General features: G+C 45.9%; 3 non-coding genes across 3 annotated transcripts; all 3 read left to right on the top strand.

The window, feature by feature from the left end:
- Nucleotides 1–264: 264 nt before the first annotated feature.
- On the top strand, nucleotides 265–455 carry LOC130324130 (U2 spliceosomal RNA). The gene has a single exon (XR_008869245.1). It is a non-coding gene; the product is annotated as a U2 spliceosomal RNA (small nuclear RNA).
- A 2,088-nt stretch (nucleotides 456–2,543) lies between these two features.
- Nucleotides 2,544–2,734, top strand: LOC130324129 (U2 spliceosomal RNA). Its single transcript, XR_008869244.1, has one exon. It is a non-coding gene; the product is annotated as a U2 spliceosomal RNA (small nuclear RNA).
- Nucleotides 2,735–4,823: 2,089 nt separating this feature from the next.
- LOC130324131 (U2 spliceosomal RNA) lies at nucleotides 4,824–5,014 on the top strand. The gene has a single exon (XR_008869246.1). It is a non-coding gene; the product is annotated as a U2 spliceosomal RNA (small nuclear RNA).
- Nucleotides 5,015–6,405: the final 1,391 nt, after the last annotated feature.

Raw genomic sequence — 6,405 nt, 5'->3', positions numbered from 1 at the left:
GTCACATGCAAGTAGGAGGAGTAAGAAGGGTTCCTGGCAAATCCGGGTTATGGATTGCATTTAAAAAGGCCCCGTGGGAGTGCAATGGGCCCCTGTCTTGCTGCTTAGCAATAATGGTATGGGTTTAGGTTCTGCTGTGTGTACTGGTGGTTGACTGCCCCCCAGCCCAGAGTGTGCATGGAAAATTGTCTGGCAGCCTCCCTGACAGCAAGCAGTGATAGTGCCCATGAAGGGGACCTTGTTGGGCCCGCCCCTTTCACGGTTATCGCTTCTCGGCCTTTTGGCTAAGATCAAGTGTAGTATCTGTTCTTATCAGTTTAATATCTGATACGTCCCCTATCTGGGGACCATATATTAAATGGATTTTTGAGAACGGGGGCCGATTTCGAAGCTTGCTTCCGTCGCCCTATGCATTGACCCGATATGGCAGTATCTTCGGGTACAGTGCACCACCCCCTTACAGGGTTAAAAAGAAAGATTCCTACTTTCATTGCTACCTGCTTGCTGGCTAGCCAGCTAGCCAGCCCTGTGGGCCTTGCTGCTGCTGCAGCCAAAAAACAAAAGGTGGTGCTGCTGCTGCTTCTGCTGCTTCTGCTTCTGCTTGTGTCTGGCCCCTGTTGGAGCGTCCAGGCACAGGACTTCTGCTGCTGCTGACTAAATGGCCTCCTTAATTGGATCATTTGAGTAGCCAGCACACCTGTGCAGGTAGGGCATGACATGATAGGCAGCTGCCTTGATAGCGGGTGGGTGCTGAATGTTCCTAATTGACAAAATAAGATTAATGCTTATGAAGAAATATAAAATCTCATCCCTTCCCCAATATCGCGCCACACCCCTACCCCTTAATTCCCTGGTTGAACGTGATGGACATATGTCTTTTTTCGACCGTACTAACTATGTAACTATGTAACATAACATGGGGGGGGGGGGGTCTCCTGGCTGTTCACACAGGTGTGTCATTGCTGTACATTGACCATGCATTGCTTCTGTGGTATTGCAAAGGCAAAGACAAATGCTTCCAGCCATCCATTGCACTAATGGATTGGTCATCAGCTGGCTGTCTATGTCCCGCATCAATATAGACCAAAGTACAGAGGGTTAGGCTATGCTATTGTGCACCTACCTGATGCATCAGAAGGTGCGAGGCCCTTGCTAAATTCTGTGCACAGACTTTGAGATCTATACTTTAGACTGTATCTAAACCTGCTCCAACATGGACTGACATTCTGGCCTACTTTCAGCCGATGCGACTTGTCTGTCGCTGAACAGTCGCTTTTTATGTATTCAGCACCTATGTATAATGTTGTAAAAATGCTCTAGAAGCTAAAGTCGCAGAAATGTCACACATATTTGGCCTGCAACTTTCTGTGCGACAAATTCAGACAGGAAAAATCAGTATAAATCCTTAGAAAATTATCCCCCAGTGTCTCCATCTGCTGGCGGTATTGAATAAGCATTGCTGCACTGATGGGGTATGCATTAGACGAAAAAAAAGAAGAAAAAGAAGAATAATACGCCCAGAAAAGAGGCGAAAAGGAGAAAAACGTAAAAAAACGTGAAAAAAAAGTAAGAGGAAGAGAAGGGAAAAAAAGGTGGAAATGGGTTTAAAAGTGATTTCGGCGGAGAAATATATATATATATATATATATATATATATATATATATATATACGCGCACACACACACATATATATAAACGTATTCTCCGTTGAGATATTGCAGCCGCTGCTGTGTCCAGGCCCAGGAGCCTTAGCACTGTGCTGTGATGTCACTCAATACCACTGACATCACTAGGTGTAAACAACATCTCTCCTTTGCTGTGTATGTGACTATGGAGCTGTTTGGTGATGTCGTCTATTATGGCCTTCATAGAAGCAACAGGAGATTGTTGCATCCATCTAGAACCCTCAGAACTACAGTGCTATGATGTCACTCACTTCCACAGGCCTTGCAGAGTGTAAACAACAACAACCCAGCTTTGTTGTGTATGTAACCATAGGGATTTGTGATGTCACCTAGAACCTTCACAGCAGCGACAGCTTTATGAGGAGCATCAGCACTGCTCTGCCTGAGCAGAACCATCACCGCCATAGGTTGTCAAATAACCCGGATTTAACCCACACAGGTAAGTCCAATGGGGTGCAGGCATGTCCTCTATGCTTACAGCTTCCCGTGGGTGTTGGTTTGATACCGTTTGGGGACAGCCAAGGAGGCATCTGCAGGCAACAAAGGTAGGTGTGTGCTTGTGTGTGTGTTTCCTATGCAGATCCTAAGCCCAGTGTCACATGCAAGTAGGAGGAGTAAGAAGGGTTCCTGGCAAATCCGGGTTATGGATTGCATTTAAAAAGGCCCCGTGGGAGTGCAATGGGCCCCTGTCTTGCTGCTTAGCAATAATGGTATGGGTTTAGGTTCTGCTGTGTGTACTGGTGGTTGACTGCCCCCCAGCCCAGAGTGTGCATGGAAAATTGTCTGGCAGCCTCCCTGACAGCAAGCAGTGATAGTGCCCATGAAGGGGACCTTGTTGGGCCCGCCCCTTTCACGGTTATCGCTTCTCGGCCTTTTGGCTAAGATCAAGTGTAGTATCTGTTCTTATCAGTTTAATATCTGATACGTCCCCTATCTGGGGACCATATATTAAATGGATTTTTGAGAACGGGGGCCGATTTCGAAGCTTGCTTCCGTCGCCCTATGCATTGACCCGATATGGCAGTATCTTCGGGTACAGTGCACCACCCCCTTACAGGGTTAAAAAGAAAGATTCCTACTTTCATTGCTACCTGCTTGCTGGCTAGCCAGCTAGCCAGCCCTGTGGGCCTTGCTGCTGCTGCAGCCAAAAAACAAAAGGTGGTGCTGCTGCTGCTTCTGCTGCTTCTGCTTCTGCTTGTGTCTGGCCCCTGTTGGAGCGTCCAGGCACAGGACTTCTGCTGCTGCTGACTAAATGGCCTCCTTAATTGGATCATTTGAGTAGCCAGCACACCTGTGCAGGTAGGGCATGACATGATAGGCAGCTGCCTTGATAGCGGGTGGGTGCTGAATGTTCCTAATTGACAAAATAAGATTAATGCTTATGAAGAAATATAAAATCTCATCCCTTCCCCAATATCGCGCCACACCCCTACCCCTTAATTCCCTGGTTGAACGTGATGGACATATGTCTTTTTTCGACCGTACTAACTATGTAACTATGTAACATAACATGGGGGGGGGGGGTCTCCTGGCTGTTCACACAGGTGTGTCATTGCTGTACATTGACCATGCATTGCTTCTGTGGTATTGCAAAGGCAAAGACAAATGCTTCCAGCCATCCATTGCACTAATGGATTGGTCATCAGCTGGCTGTCTATGTCCCGCATCAATATAGACCAAAGTACAGAGGGTTAGGCTATGCTATTGTGCACCTACCTGATGCATCAGAAGGTGCGAGGCCCTTGCTAAATTCTGTGCACAGACTTTGAGATCTATACTTTAGACTGTATCTAAACCTGCTCCAACATGGACTGACATTCTGGCCTACTTTCAGCCGATGCGACTTGTCTGTCGCTGAACAGTCGCTTTTTATGTATTCAGCACCTATGTATAATGTTGTAAAAATGCTCTAGAAGCTAAAGTCGCAGAAATGTCACACATATTTGGCCTGCAACTTTCTGTGCGACAAATTCAGACAGGAAAAATCAGTATAAATCCTTAGAAAATTATCCCCCAGTGTCTCCATCTGCTGGCGGTATTGAATAAGCATTGCTGCACTGATGGGGTATGCATTAGACGAAAAAAAAGAAGAAAAAGAAGAATAATACGCCCAGAAAAGAGGCGAAAAGGAGAAAAACGTAAAAAAACGTGAAAAAAAAGTAAGAGGAAGAGAAGGGAAAAAAAGGTGGAAATGGGTTTAAAAGTGATTTCGGCGGAGAAATATATATATATATATATATATATATATATATATATATATATATACGCGCACACACACACATATATATAAACGTATTCTCCGTTGAGATATTGCAGCCGCTGCTGTGTCCAGGCCCAGGAGCCTTAGCACTGTGCTGTGATGTCACTCAATACCACTGACATCACTAGGTGTAAACAACATCTCTCCTTTGCTGTGTATGTGACTATGGAGCTGTTTGGTGATGTCGTCTATTATGGCCTTCATAGAAGCAACAGGAGATTGTTGCATCCATCTAGAACCCTCAGAACTACAGTGCTATGATGTCACTCACTTCCACAGGCCTTGCAGAGTGTAAACAACAACAACCCAGCTTTGTTGTGTATGTAACCATAGGGATTTGTGATGTCACCTAGAACCTTCACAGCAGCGACAGCTTTATGAGGAGCATCAGCACTGCTCTGCCTGAGCAGAACCATCACCGCCATAGGTTGTCAAATAACCCGGATTTAACCCACACAGGTAAGTCCAATGGGGTGCAGGCATGTCCTCTATGCTTACAGCTTCCCGTGGGTGTTGGTTTGATACCGTTTGGGGACAGCCAAGGAGGCATCTGCAGGCAACAAAGGTAGGTGTGTGCTTGTGTGTGTGTTTCCTATGCAGATCCTAAGCCCAGTGTCACATGCAAGTAGGAGGAGTAAGAAGGGTTCCTGGCAAATCCGGGTTATGGATTGCATTTAAAAAGGCCCCGTGGGAGTGCAATGGGCCCCTGTCTTGCTGCTTAGCAATAATGGTATGGGTTTAGGTTCTGCTGTGTGTACTGGTGGTTGACTGCCCCCCAGCCCAGAGTGTGCATGGAAAATTGTCTGGCAGCCTCCCTGACAGCAAGCAGTGATAGTGCCCATGAAGGGGACCTTGTTGGGCCCGCCCCTTTCACGGTTATCGCTTCTCGGCCTTTTGGCTAAGATCAAGTGTAGTATCTGTTCTTATCAGTTTAATATCTGATACGTCCCCTATCTGGGGACCATATATTAAATGGATTTTTGAGAACGGGGGCCGATTTCGAAGCTTGCTTCCGTCGCCCTATGCATTGACCCGATATGGCAGTATCTTCGGGTACAGTGCACCACCCCCACAGGGTTAAAAAGAAAGATTCCTACTTTCATTGCTACCTGCTTGCTGGCTAGCCAGCTAGCCAGCCCTGTGGGCCTTGCTGCTGCTGCTGCAGCCAAAAAACAAAAGGTGGTGCTGCTGCTGCTTCTGCTGCTTCTGCTTCTGCTTGTGTCTGGCCCCTGTTGGAGCGTCCAGGCACAGGACTTCTGCTGCTGCTGACTAAATGGCCTCCTTAATTGGATCATTTGAGTAGCCAGCACACCTGTGCAGGTAGGGCATGACATGATAGGCAGCTGCCTTGATAGCGGGTGGGTGCTGAATGTTCCTAATTGACAAAATAAGATTAATGCTTATGAAGAAATATAAAATCTCATCCCTTCCCCAATATCGCGCCACACCCCTACCCCTTAATTCCCTGGTTGAACGTGATGGACATATGTCTTTTTTCGACCGTACTAACTATGTAACTATGTAACATAACATGGGGGGGGGGGTCTCCTGGCTGTTCACACAGGTGTGTCATTGCTGTACATTGACCATGCATTGCTTCTGTGGTATTGCAAAGGCAAAGACAAATGCTTCCAGCCATCCATTGCACTAATGGATTGGTCATCAGCTGGCTGTCTATGTCCCGCATCAATATAGACCAAAGTACAGAGGGTTAGGCTATGCTATTGTGCACCTACCTGATGCATCAGAAGGTGCGAGGCCCTTGCTAAATTCTGTGCACAGACTTTGAGATCTATACTTTAGACTGTATCTAAACCTGCTCCAACATGGACTGACATTCTGGCCTACTTTCAGCCGATGCGACTTGTCTGTCGCTGAACAGTCGCTTTTTATGTATTCAGCACCTATGTATAATGTTGTAAAAATGCTCTAGAAGCTAAAGTCGCAGAAATGTCACACATATTTGGCCTGCAACTTTCTGTGCGACAAATTCAGACAGGAAAAATCAGTATAAATCCTTAGAAAATTATCCCCCAGTGTCTCCATCTGCTGGCGGTATTGAATAAGCATTGCTGCACTGATGGGGTATGCATTAGACGAAAAAAAAGAAGAAAAAGAAGAATAATACGCCCAGAAAAGAGGCGAAAAGGAGAAAAACGTAAAAAAACGTGAAAAAAAAGTAAGAGGAAGAGAAGGGAAAAAAAGGTGGAAATGGGTTTAAAAGTGATTTCGGCGGAGAAATATATATATATATATATATATATATATATATATATACGCGCACACACACACATATATATAAACGTATTCTCCGTTGAGATATTGCAGCCGCTGCTGTGTCCAGGCCCAGGAGCCTTAGCACTGTGCTGTGATGTCACTCAATACCACTGACATCACTAGGTGTAAACAACATCTCTCCTTTGCTGTGTATGTGACTATGGAGCTGTTTGGTGATGTCGT

This window comes from Hyla sarda, unplaced genomic scaffold (assembly GCF_029499605.1).
Source record: "Hyla sarda isolate aHylSar1 unplaced genomic scaffold, aHylSar1.hap1 scaffold_2595, whole genome shotgun sequence".
NCBI classification, from domain to species: Eukaryota; Metazoa; Chordata; class Amphibia; order Anura; family Hylidae; genus Hyla; species Hyla sarda.
The sequence above is the reverse complement of the archived record's forward strand: the minus strand, read 5'-3'. Positions and strand labels throughout refer to the sequence as shown.